We start from the raw sequence: 13,779 nt of genomic DNA, 5'->3' as shown, positions 1-13,779 counted from the left end.
TGCCAATGGAAGGCAGAAAGTGATAGAAGAGGGAATGTATTCTGCCTGGAGATTAGTGACCAGTGGTGTTCCACAGGGATCTGTTCTGGGACCACTACTCCTTATGGATTTTTATAAACAATTTAGATGAGGAAGCACAATGCATGGGTTTGGTTAGTTTGCAGGTGACATGAAGGTGGATGGTGTTGGAGATATTTTAGAAGGTTGTTAAATGTTACAATAAAATATTGATAGGATGCAGAGCTGGGCAGAGAAATGCCAGATGGAGTTAAATCTGGAAAATATGAAGGGATATACTTTGGAAGGTTGAACCTGAATGCAGAGTACAAGGTTAAGGCAGATTTCTTGGCAAAGTGAAGGAACAGAGGAATCATGGGGTCTGCACTATTGATCCCTTAAAGCTGCCACTTGTTGATAGGTTGGTTGAGAAGGATGATGGTGTGTTGACCTTCATTATTCAATGGATTGAACTCAAGAGCTGAGAAGTAAAGTTTCAGTTCTATAAAACTCTAGTTAGACCGCACTTGGAGTATTGTGTTCAGCTCTGGTCACCTCATTATAGGTAGGATGTGGAAACTTTAGAGGGGGTGAAGAAGAGATTTACTATGATGCTGCCTGGATTAGAGGGCAGGTGTTATGAGGATAGGCTGAGTGATCGCGGGCTTTTCTCTTTGGAGTGAAGGAGGATGAGAGGTGACTTGGGTAGAGATGTATAAGATGATAAGGGGCGTAGATTGAGTGGACAGACAGTATCTTCTTCCCAGGGTGACAATGGCTAATAGGAGAGAGCATAATTTTTAGATGATTGTTGGAACATATCATGAGGATATCAGAGGTAGATTTTACTTCACAAAGAATGTTGAAGGATTCAGATAGCTAGCATGAATGGGACACTCAAAGCTGCTATGCAGGTTGATTCTGTGGTTAAGAAGGCATACGGTGCATTGGACTTCATCAACCGTGGAATTGAGTTTAAGAGCCAAGAGGTAATGTTGGTTATATAGGATCCTGGTCAGACCCCACTTGAAGTACTGTGCTCAGTTCTGGTCACCTCACTACAGGAAGGACATGGAAACCATAGAAAGAGTACAGAGGAGATTTACTAGGACATTGCCTGGATTGGGGAGCATGCCTTATGAGAATAGGTTGAGTGAACTCAGCTTTCTCTCCTTGGAACGACAGAGTATAAGAGGTGACCTGACAGAGGTGTACAAGGTAATGAGAGGCATCAAACGTGTGGATAGTCAGCGGCTTTTCCCCAGGGCTGAAATGATTAGCACAAGAGGGCATAGTTTTAAGGTGCTTGAAAGAAGGTTCAGAGGAGATGTCGGGGGTAAGTTTTTTACACAGAGAGTGGTGGGTGTGTGGGATGGGCTGCTGGTAGCAGTGGTAGAGGTGGAAATGATAGGGTCTTTTAAGAGACTCCTGGATGGATACATGGAGCTTAGAAAAGTAGAGGGCTATGGGTAAGCCTAGGTAGTTCTAAGGTAAGGACATGCTCTGCACAGCTTTGTGGGCCAAAGGCCTGTATTGTGCTGTAGGTTTTCTATGTTTCTACGTTCCTATGAATATGGTAACACTATAAAAAGGAGCATCGTAAGCTAGTTGTTGTGAAATTCTGTGAAAAGTAACTATTGACATTTCTTATCAAAAAATGTTTTATAAAATTTAACAATGATGACTGGTAGACGGTGAATTGGCCACCATGCACTATTTCTTGATCTGTTTCACAACACTGCTGATTTAATTCAGTCTCAATGATGTTTTTTTTAATTTAGTGCCTTACCTTAATATTGCTGATGAATTATGATTTGTCTGCTCATGACAGAATATGGAATGCCCTGTCAGCTCATAAATTAATGTCTATGTAAACATATGGAAACATGAAAATATTACAGCTACTTTATTTCAATTCAGTACATCTGTTAGTGGGTCAATACGGTCAGTCCCATCTCATCATTCCCTTCCCCACCCCCACTATAAAAGTGTCCAAAATATGATAAAGGTTGAAAATAGCTGTTAAGTATATCTTAACATCAATATTGCAACAGAAAATAATATCTGAATAAATATTAAATATAAACTATCTAAGGAATTGATCTCTCCTGTTAGATCTTTGTGAATGGGGATGTTTAAGAGTGAATTTGAATGAGTACGACACAAGTGTGGTGTGTGTGTGTGTGTGTGTGTGTGTGTGTGTGTGTGTGTGTGTGTAATGTGGTGTGTTTGGATGTGCATACTTGTGCAATGCACATTTATGCATATGTGTGCACGCTTGCAAACAGCTGTTTCAACCTCCTTCAAATTCACTAATAAAAGCATTTCTATAGCCAGAGAAGCAAATCAATCATGCTATTCCTATTATAGTTTACGTTTAAAGTTTATTCAACTTATTTTCTGTCACATTTGTATTATATCCTTTCTTTTTTCACCTCTACCTTTTATGAGTGCAAAAGTAGACTCTTGAAGTGGAAACCTTGGAAAGAGAAAATCCAACTGGCAGTGAAGATGAATATAATGAACCAAATAATCATCAAAGCCAACTTAGATAAAGTAAGAGCTGGCAATGTCTGTGTCTTCAATGTCTTCTTAGAAATAAACACCTCAAGATCAGAATTAATCTTTTTTTCTGCTACATCTTTTCATATGCTGCTTTTTGACCTTGAGTGGTATTTGACTAAGTAGTGAGTACACTTTTTTTTAATGTGCCATCAAATGTACTAAGGGAAATCTCTTGGAGATGTATAGATCAGAAATGAATTGAATTGACTTTATTGCTTACATCCTTCAAATACATGAGGAGAAAAAATCTTTATGTTATGTCTCCATTCAAATGGGCAGTGTGCAATTACAGTAATTTATAATAAATATGATGTACAACAGGACAGTCAATATAACACAGAAATACAGTAGCATCAGCGTGAATTAATCAGTCTGATGTCCTGGTGGAAGAAACTGTCCCGGAGCCTTTTGGTCCTGGCTTTTATGCTGCGGTACCGTTTCCCGATGGTAGCAGCTGGAGCAATTTGTGGTTGGGGTGACTCAGGTCTCCAATGATCCTTCAGGCCGTTTTTACACACCTGTCTTTGTAAATGTCCTGAATAGTGGGAAGTTGATATCTACAGATGTGCTGGGCTGTCCGCACCACTCTGTGCAGAGTCCTGCGATTGAGAGAAGTACAGTTCCCATGCCAGGTAGTGATGCAGCCAGTCAGGATGCTCTCAATCGTGCCCCTATAGAAAGTTCTTAGAATTTGGGGGGCCATACCAATCTTCTTCAACCATCTGAGGTGAAAGAGGCGCTGTTGTGCCTTTTTCACCACACAGCCGGTATGTACAGACCACGAGAGATCCTCGGTGATGTTCATGCCAAGGAACTTAAAGCTGTTCATCCTCTCAACCCCAGATCCATTGATGTCAATAGGGCCTAGCCTGTTTCCCATCCTCCTGTAGCACACAACCAGCTCCTCTGTTTTTGCAACATTAAGGGAGAGGTTGTTTTCTCAACACCGCTATATAAGGGTGATGACTTCCTCTCTGTAGGCTGCCTCATTATTATTTGAGTTTAGGCCAATCAGTGTAGTGTTGTCAGCAAATTTAATTAGCACATTGGAGCTGTGGGTGGCAATACTGTCATGGGTATAAAGAAAGTAAAGGAGGGGGCTTAATACTCTGCCCTGAGGGGCATCTGTGTTGAGGGTCAGAGTGGTAGAGGTGAGGGAGCTCACTCTTACCTCCTGCTGGCAATCTAACAGGAAGTCCAGGACCCAGCTGCACAAGAGAGGGTGAAGGCCGAGGTCTCTGAGCTTCTTGCCAATCCTGGAGGGAATTATGGTGTTGAGTGCTGAACTGTAGTCCAAGAACATCATTCTCACATAAGCATCCTTCTTCTCCAGCTGTGCAAAGACAGTGTGGAGAGCTCTGGTTATTGCATCGTCTGTTGATTGGTTGTGTTGGTAGGTGAATTGTCGGGGGTCCATTGTGGGTGGCCACATGCTGTAGATGTAGTCCTTGACGACCCTCTCAAATCATTTGCTTATTATTGAGTGAGTGCGACAGGACGCCAATCGTTTTTTTTTAGGTACAGGGATGACGGTAGATGAATTGAAGCAGGAGAGCATTGTACACAGGGAGAGGGAGAGATTAAAAATATCCGTAAACACACCTGCCAATTGTGCCGGGCACATGCTGAGTACTCACCCTGGGATGCCATCCGGTCCCGTAGCCTTGCAACCGTCCACTCATTGGAAACACCTGTGTACTTCGGCCTCAGAGGTGACCAAGCTGCAGGTCGCATCAGCTGTAGGTCTCCTCAGGGGCTCAGTGTTGACAACATCGAATCGAGTGTAAAAAAGATTTTGCTCATCTGGGAGAGAGGCATCAATGTTGGAAACTCCACCGCGTTTAGCTTTGAAGTCTGCGATAGTGTGCAGACCTTGCCATAAGCTACGTGTGTTGTTGGTAAATGATAAAATTCCATTAGATATTAAGGTCTAGTTTATCGGTAGTTCTAGTCTTGAAGCTGGCATTTTACTTTCAGTGAAAATATGGCATTAATTTGATGGTCTGTCAGAGAACTTATCCATTATGTTTGTGAAGAACCTGCAATTAACTGAATTCAAATTAATTGATAATGTAATGTCTTTGTTACATGTAAAAACATAATTGACAATTTTTGCATTTTTCAGAAAAGTACACAAATTCATCATAAAATAAAACTAACTTGTATTTTAAAATATATCATTCAGCAAATGATCAGGTGTCATCATTTCAGTTGGATTTTCTTTTTATGAATTAGAAAAGTTTAGTCTTCTCAATAAGATTGTTAAATGATCATAGGATTGAAACAATATTTAGCTGATTTAAGTGCCGAGACAGCGACAGCGGCCACACCCCAGGCAACAGCTTCGACGAGCCGGCTATAGCAGGTGAGGGTAGCTGACGGGTCTCAAACCTTCGGTGAGATAGGGAGTTGTCCATCCAAGCATGTGAAGACAGACTCCGGCGGATTGAGCGGACGAGACCAATGGAAGGTCCAATGGTCAAGAAGGCGGTCTCTGCAAGCGTCGTGAAACGTGTAGAGCAGGACAAGACACAGAAGACGTCCTGGTCATCCACTGCGCCTAGTCCCATCTTCAGCCGTCTAGACTCTGTCTTGCCACTGGACCCAGATGGGAATTGGAAAGAGAGAGTGAGGCTGACACTGCGCAACTCTCCCTCACTTAAATCCAAATCATGCGCTAGTCTTGACACCATCATAATGGTGTCAAGGTCCTCATCGACGTCAATGATGGACGAACAACTAAGACAATGTATACTCTGTTCACGCTTTATACTCTTTCAATTTCCTCTTTAATTCAGCACATTTCTGATGTTTTTCACTTATTAAATTTAAGCATGTTGTGTGTGTTTAGAATGGCTATATCTATTAAGTAAGTTGTTCTTGCTTGTTTATCCCATAATATTATATCTGGACAATCATTATAGATTGTCACATCTGTAATAATGGATTGGACATAGTATAATTTGTAGGACTCGGACTCTAAAACTGGTTCAGGCTTGTGTTTACAGTAAGGTATGGTGTCTTTTATGAGTTTGTATTTTATAGCAAGACTTTGGTGAATGATGTTTGCCATTTGATTGAGCGTGTGTAAGTAATTAGATTGAGTTAAACTGCTGCAGAATCCTGTAATGTGTTGGATATTTCTGGTTTCCCTTGTCATTTTCTGCATTTATTGTCTTGAATTTGTTAAATTTGTCATTTACTATGTGTTTTTGATCATTATTTTTGTGCTGACCACCTGGTCCTATATGTCCACAAGGAACCACTCTGTTTCCAACTCTGAGCATTCTACACTTCCTTGTTGACAGCTAGTCTGCTCAAATCATGGGGATATCTTTCATGGAGGTTCATGCTCTTCCGTTGGTTAACTTTTTCTTCTTTAGTGATAATGTCTTCATTTGTATGGGTTATGTTTTCATTTAAGTTTATTGGTATGTACTTCTTATCAGAAAAGCATATGCTTGCATGTAGTGCTGAATCCTGTTTTAATTAGTGAAAATATGTGCTTAGAACTTTCATCTTTTATTGTGTAAATGTTTATGTCTATTCTTCCTCTTCCTCCTTCTGTCCTAGGTTGTGTTAATCTAACTGCATTCAAGTGTACATACTGTTTTCTAAAATGTGTCATTTCATTTTCTTTGTAAATTTTCCAGATCAGTTTGGGACAAAGTTATTTGCCAAAAGTCTATGTTAATATGGGTATAGTGAAAATGTTTTATTGCCTTTGCCATATTTTTACTATTGAGCTCTGTTTGGCACATTTTCTTAAGCCTTGAAGTAAATTCTGTCAAAAGATTTCTCTTTATCACACTATGAGCTATTTTCTTTGCTTGTTGGCTTCCCTGTTATATGTTTCATATTCATCCATTGGTTGTATTGCATCTTGCTGCTCTGTTTTGTATTCTACTACTGTAACTCTATTGCACCTTTCTTTATGTTTAATGTTCTGCACTTATCTAGCCCAAGGTTTATGTTTATATCCTTTGAAAATAGTTCTACTCTTTGAAATAATCTATTATTATTATTTGTCTTTGCCTTTCATGGGATCTATTCTTTTGTATATTAGTCATTTGTCAAACTTCCAAAGTGTAAATTTTCATTGATTCTTTTTACTTTTTTCATTGTTCTGCTCTGAACACCTGCAAGAAAATGAATCTTAGGATGGTATATGGTAACATGTATGTACATGAATACTAAATAAAAATTTAAACTTGAACATTACATTGAAAATCTTGTTTTGTATGCTGTTCATGCAGATCAAATCTTTACACAATACGTTGAGGTAGAACAATGTAAAATAATTACAATGCAGAATAAAATGTAAAAGCTACTGGAAAAAATGCTGCACAGGTAAATGATAAAGTACAAGATCAAAATGAGATAGCAAGTATGGTCAATAGTCCATCTTCTTGTGCAGAGGTCTATTCTTACAGAGGTCCATTCAAAACATGGTAACAGTGGGATGGAAGCTGGCTTTGAGCCTGGCAAAACTTGTTTGCAGGCATTTGTATCTTCCAACTGTTGGGGGAAGGGGGAATTGAGAATATTTTGGGTTATGAGATATTGGATAATGCTGGCTGCTTTAATGAGGCAGTAACATGCATAGTGTGAGACCATATAAGGGAGACTGGTTCCTATGATGTGCTGAGCTATATCTATAACTCTCTGCATTTTCCTATGGTCATGTGCAGAACAGTTGAAATACCAAGCTGTTTTATATCCTGACAGAATGCTTTCCATGGTGCATCAATAAAAAATTAGTAAGGGTTGATGGAGACAGGTCAGTTTTCTTTAGCCTCTTGAGCATGTAGAGATGTTGGTGAGTGTTGTTGGCCATCACATCAATGTGGTTGAATCAGGACAGGCTATTGATGATATCTACCTCTAGGGATCTAAAGATCTCAACCCTCTCGACCCCAACGCTATTAATATAGACAGGAGCATGTACACCACACACCTTTCTGAAGTCAATGACCATTTCCATGTTTTGCTGACAGTGCGAGGAAGACTGTTGTCATAACACCATGTCACTAAGCTCCTTTTTCCTTCTTGCACTCCAAATCACAGTTATGTGAGGTAAGGGCCACTGTGATGGTATCATCTACATGTAGATGGAGTTGGGACCAAATCTGTCCATACAATCATGAGCTGCAAAGAAAGCTAACGTTCTGTGAATTAATCAATAATAATATACTACCAGAATGACCAGCAAGTTTGCTTAAGCTATAGCTGAAATGTGGCTTATGCATTTCATGTCTAATCTTGATTGCAGTCAAGACTTGATAAATTATAATTCAAACAAATACAAGAAAACCTAGAGCAGAGATATTTAATTTTTAAATTTTCATGTAAATTTCCTTTAATTTTGTCCTTTTGTTCTTTCTCTGTTAAGTATGATTTGTACAGGCAGCTGCTTCCCTTCATTGTCTAGATTACATGAAAATCACTCAACCGTTCATCGTTGCAAGAAATTTCAACAAACTGTTACTGCTCATGCTTGGATATTTTACATTGGATCTCAAAAGTCCCAAATCAACTGGAAGTATGTAAATGAATGCCCAGACTATAAATCTATACTTATTGCTCTGATCTTTTTTTGATTTTTAACTTGGTCTGTGAACATCGTAGTTAAAATCCTGGAGTAGCAGTTGCGGTACTGAACCATTAATCTATAGACATGAGTTTGCAGCTAAGTAAGAATGCTGTTCTTAGTGACTGCTGGAATCTTGTAAAAAAGTCCTGTTCACTAATTTTTTAATAGAAGTAGATTTGCCATAGTTTCTCCCCAAATCTGATTCACAAATGTACTTTGTTCCTCAGTTTCTACAATGACAAGAAAGATGAAGGCCATTTGGCCTAGGTGTGTTCTGGCTCCAGACAAGCATTCCATTAGTGCGATTTATCATCTCATTATTTCCTCGTACTCCTGCAACTTACTTTCTTCCACATGTGCTTTGATTCTTTTTGGTAGCAAATTTCATGAAAGGCCAATGTAGAGTCACTATTAGTATTCCAGTGTATCTTTTAAACATGGTTGAGATCCAGAACATTCAGTGGAGGCCCACACAATCACAGAGGGTGTAGGCGAACTCCACACACAGAGCATCTGAGCTCATGATCCAGCCCCAGCTATCTGGTGTTGGAAGACAGCAACACCAACTGTTGCACCACTGTGATGCCTTCTGAGGGGCCATCAGGGATGGAAATCAAATGTTTACATTACTAGCAGCATGTGTACAAATAATATACAGAAAACACACAGAAGAGTCAAGTTTAAATTCAAGTTGTGAAACAAATGTTTTCACCAAAAGATTAAGTAACATCATGAGGTCCTTGAGGTAATGTGGAGACCTGAATTATAGCTTTACTAGTATTTATTCATTCCTTATTTTTAACTTTGAAGTACCTCCTTTTCCTTATGCTTTGCAATCGAAACTACAGAGCCCCCTCTTACAATGAGACAGGCTCAAATTCCTGCTGAAAGTTCTTTATTAGTAACAATTGATCATTTAATACCTACTCCCTTCCCTACCTCTTCCTGGATGGTTATTTTGGCTTTAGAAGACGTAGTCTATTTCTATTGACCCTTTCACACAAGTTGTAATGGATGCAAAGTCTAGTCCCATTATTGTCCACATCAAGCAAAATACTACTACTCATTAAGCTACCTGAAATAATTCATTCAAGAAGTGCCAACAATAGTAGACATACAAAGCAGTCGCCTAAAGTAACACTGTTTTATTGGTTCATACTAGCTTTGATAGCCAATTAAACTGCTATAAATACCAACATTTTTGTTCAGCAGCTGAAGAATGCCCTGTAAACAGGAAAACTTATTCTTAATGATGTATTCTTGTAAACCGTGAATATGAATGGTTACTTCTTCTTAATAGCCTTTATCAGTCAGGTGCACATATCCAGACTGAAAGAAGTGATGAAAGTTCACAGAAGAAAGCTTTAACTCATTATAAAATCAAACTTTGATGGTAAGGAGATCTCTAGAGCTGTTGAGGCCGGAAACAGTGGAAACCAAACTGTGTTTCATTGATTAGTTTAACATCTGCTTACAGGTTGATTGCTTTATAGTACGTGCAGTATAATATACTGAAGAATGGAAGAGCTTGTTTAAGAATTTATGATATAGTTTCTGTCAGCTTGGCAGATAATGGAGATCCAAACAGTGCTGCCATAAATCTAGTGGCAAAGAAACCTCAACAAAGTACTACTTACAAAGCCCTTATTTATACAAAATTATCAGAGTATATGACAACTTTGGAAGGTGACGTGCCTGTAAAAGTGGTGAAGAAGCATACACTGGAGGCATATTTTTCTGTGATCTTTTTTCACAGATTTCAATTTGACAACAAAGGAGAAATAAGAAAGTGCTCGATCTTCATTCATGCAAGATAGTCTAGTGTTCAAGTGTTCATGTTGTCAGCCTGTTGTGCCTCCAAATCTGCTTTGTGATCAGGTAAACACTATGAATCATATCCTCAGCATATCTGATCCAGGTGAGGAACTAAATGTTATCACAGTTAATAATGAGATCAGTATTTGATGGATGAACCTTTGGAGAAAAATAAATAATATCACAAATTGTCAAAAGGCTATCAAAAGGGCTCAAGCCCAATGGGAAAGATTTTAAGGATTATCTTTATTTGTCGCATGTACGTAGCCCACACGTGTCACCATAGTTCCAACACCAACATAGCGTGCTCATAACTCACTAACCCTTACCTGCACTCCTTTGGAATGTGGAAGGAAACCAGAGTACCCATAGGAAACCCACATGGTCATGAGGAGAACGTACAGGCTCCTTACAGGCAGACACCACAACTTGAGGCCCAATTTCCACATAGGCACCATTCAAATCATAGTTTAGTTACAAATTGCCAGTCAATCATTAGGGTAAAATGAACACATTATAAAGATACTTTGACAAGTTAGATACCAGATCATGACCTTTGTACTTCTGGAAATGCAAATGTTTTCAGTGTGGATTTTGGTTTAAGGAGAAACAAGAGCAGAATAAGGATCTGTTTATACAACTATGATTTGGAAAACCACAGAAGCAACGTCACCAGTACTAATACCCAAAATCAAACTCTGAAAGAGGAATTCATTTTTTTGGTTAATTAGAATGCTGAGGTTAGAGTAAAATTCAATATTTACATTTAATTCATCGACTAATAGCTCAGACACTGGATGGGTACATCAGTTTTAAGAGGATTGTTTTACCAGATTTACCTTCCTTCAATCTGTAGCTAAATTATGTCTGTATGGATGGGATTTTATATTTCTACATAGTAACATATATAAGAATCATCCTGCCTCCATAACTTCAAAACATTCCAGTTTAACATGACGCTAGTGAAACACAGTAATGCCTTGTTGGCAGCAAACAAATCTAATATCTACTCTATTAATCACACTTTTTCTGGGCAAGGATCCCTTTTTGAGTTTTTGAACCACCTGCATGACTATATTTGCGGTGTGAACTGAAGTCTTGAAGGTGCAGGACGGTTGAAGTGTGGCGAGTGTGTGTGCCGAATCAAGCTGGTTGGGCCCCGGCCAAGGCTGAGGAATAAGTCAATGTTTGGCCATTCCTGGAGTGGACTTGAAGCCAAATCGAAGCAGCACATCTGAGGTGAGTCGAGGTTGCAGGGCTCGGTCTCAAGAGTAAGGGATGAACCAATGTTTGATCAATTTAAGTGCCGTGCCTAATTGGGTCGTGTGGTATGTGCTGAAATGAGGCAGCATACCCTCGGCCCAAGGGCATTTCAAAGTACCAGAGTCTGGGTCCACGAATGAGAAACGCACCTATGATTAGCTGATTTGAGCTAAACTGAGGCTGTGGCCTGCAACTAACAGGATCCAGAACTTGCTGTAATGATGACTGGATTTATGGTTGTGGGCTCACCTTCATGAACTGTTCGGAATGTTTTTTGCTTACTTTCTATTGTTTGCACATTTGCCCTTTTCTTTTGCTTATTGGGTGTGTGATGGTTTTCTTTTTTAATAGGCTCTATTAGGTTTCTATTGTTTTTGTTCCTGCCTGTAACCAGTCGATTCTCAAGGTTGTAAATAGTATGCATGCTTTGATAATAGGTTGTAGTGTGGGGTCTGGCTTATTTGCCATCCAAAAGCCACCATCTGGGTTGTGACTGGTGTGTTTGAAATCTGTAGTAGCTCTTCCCATCGGTTGCCTTACATGCCACGGTACCTAGTGTCTGGTTTGAAACATCCTGGGTATAAAATTTGCGAAATGTTCTTTCTCTTTGTCTCTAAAGCTTGCCCATGAAACCATCGGAAAGGTATGCTCTGCATGAACTTTTAACTTGTTATCTGTCTGTTGAACATTTCATTCTGTAGTCTGTGTAATGTGGGGGAACAAAAACGTTTGGTTGAAGTTCTTACATTTTTTAAACAAATGATTAATATACTTGTTTGCAGTCAGCATTTTCTGTCTCACTCACCAAACCCATGAACCTGCTTTAACATTACATAAATGAACTTTGAACTTTGAGAAACAGTGGAAACGAGCAATTTATTCTTTATAAGACCATAGGAGCAGAATTAGGTTATTCAGTCCAATGAATCTGCATCATCATTCCATTATCCCTCTCCACATCAGTTTCTTGCCTTCCCCCCATAACCTTTGATTTCCTGAATAATCAAAAGCCTATCAACCTCTTCTTTAAATATATCCAATGAGTTCAGACAACCTCTCAAAGCATTTCATCATTGTAGATGTGAGAGCTGCTGGGCGATAGTCATTAAGGCTGCTCACATTATTCTCCTTAGGCACTAGTATAATTGTTGCCTTTTTGAAATAAGTGCAAACATCTGCCTGTAGCTGTGAGAGGTTGAAAATGTCCTGGAATACTCCCACCAACTGACTGGCACAGGTCTTGTTGTCATTTGCATGGTTTGTGTATTATTGGCATGAGGAGAGTGGTGGAGCTCTGGGATTTATTGTTCCTGTTGCAGTTTGCATGATTTTTTTTTTCATTTGCATGTGGAGGAGGGTCAATGTTTTCCTTAGAATGGTCACCATGGTTTTCTTTGTTCCATGGCTGTCCGGAGCAACAAGTAAGTCAAGGCTGCTCACTGCATACAGATTTTGATAATAAATGCACTTTGAGCCTTGAACCTGCAAGATATCCTTTAAGTAATCCTGCACAAGGTCTCCCAAAACTCTTTGACCCTCTGATTTTTGAATATTCTCCCCATTTAGAAAAATGTCTATGCCCTTCTTCCTTCTACCAAAATGCATAGCCATGCATTTCCCTGCACTCTACTCCATATGAAACAATTTTGCCCATTCTATCAATTTATCCAAGTCCTTCTGCAGACACCCTACTTCCTCAGCACTGCCTGCCCCTCCACCTATCTTCGTATCGTCCTCAAACTTGACCACACAACCATCAATTCCTTCATCAAAATCAATGACATATAACATGAACAGAAGCAGTCCCAACACCAACTCCTGGTGCACACCGCTGGTCACTGGCAGCCATCCAGAAAAGGCCCCTTTCATTCCCACACTTTGCCTTTTACCAGTCAGGCAATCATCTATGCATCTTTCCTGTAATACCAGGGTCTTCTATCTAGTTAAGCACCCTTAAACCTCTCCATTTTGTAAGCGTCTTATCTTCCCCAGAAATGATCCCAATGATCCAGAAATCTGAAATCCTGCCCCCTGCACCAATTCTTCAGCTATGCTTTGATCTGCCAAATCACTTTATTCCTATAATCTGGTATATGACACAGGCAGCAATCCAGATATTACTAGCCTGGTGGTCCTGCTTTTCTGCTTCCTGCCTAACTCTATTTTCTCCCTTCAGGGCCTCCTCCCTTTTCGTGCCTGTGTCACTAGTACCAAAAAGTACCATAACTTCTGGCTGTTCATTCTCGCACTTTAGAATGCTGTGAACCAGTTCTGAGTCATCCTTGACCCTGGCGCCAGGGAGACAACATATCCTCCAGCTGTCTCTCTCCACTTCCACGGAATCTGCTGTCAGCTCCTCTAATTATGGAATCCCTTGTCACTACTGGACTCATCTACTCCCCACTTCACTTCTGAGCCACAGAGACAGATTCCTTGCTGGACATCAGTTCATTGCATCTTCTCCCTGGAAGGTCATCCCCCCACCCCTAACAACAGTATACAGTATCCAAAACAATATACTTATTATTGAAGAGAATGGCCAAGTG

This window comes from Mobula birostris, chromosome 19 (genome assembly GCF_030028105.1).
Source record: "Mobula birostris isolate sMobBir1 chromosome 19, sMobBir1.hap1, whole genome shotgun sequence".
In the NCBI taxonomy this organism is placed as follows: Eukaryota; Metazoa; Chordata; class Chondrichthyes; order Myliobatiformes; family Myliobatidae; genus Mobula; species Mobula birostris.
This window is presented reverse-complemented; position numbering follows the sequence as displayed.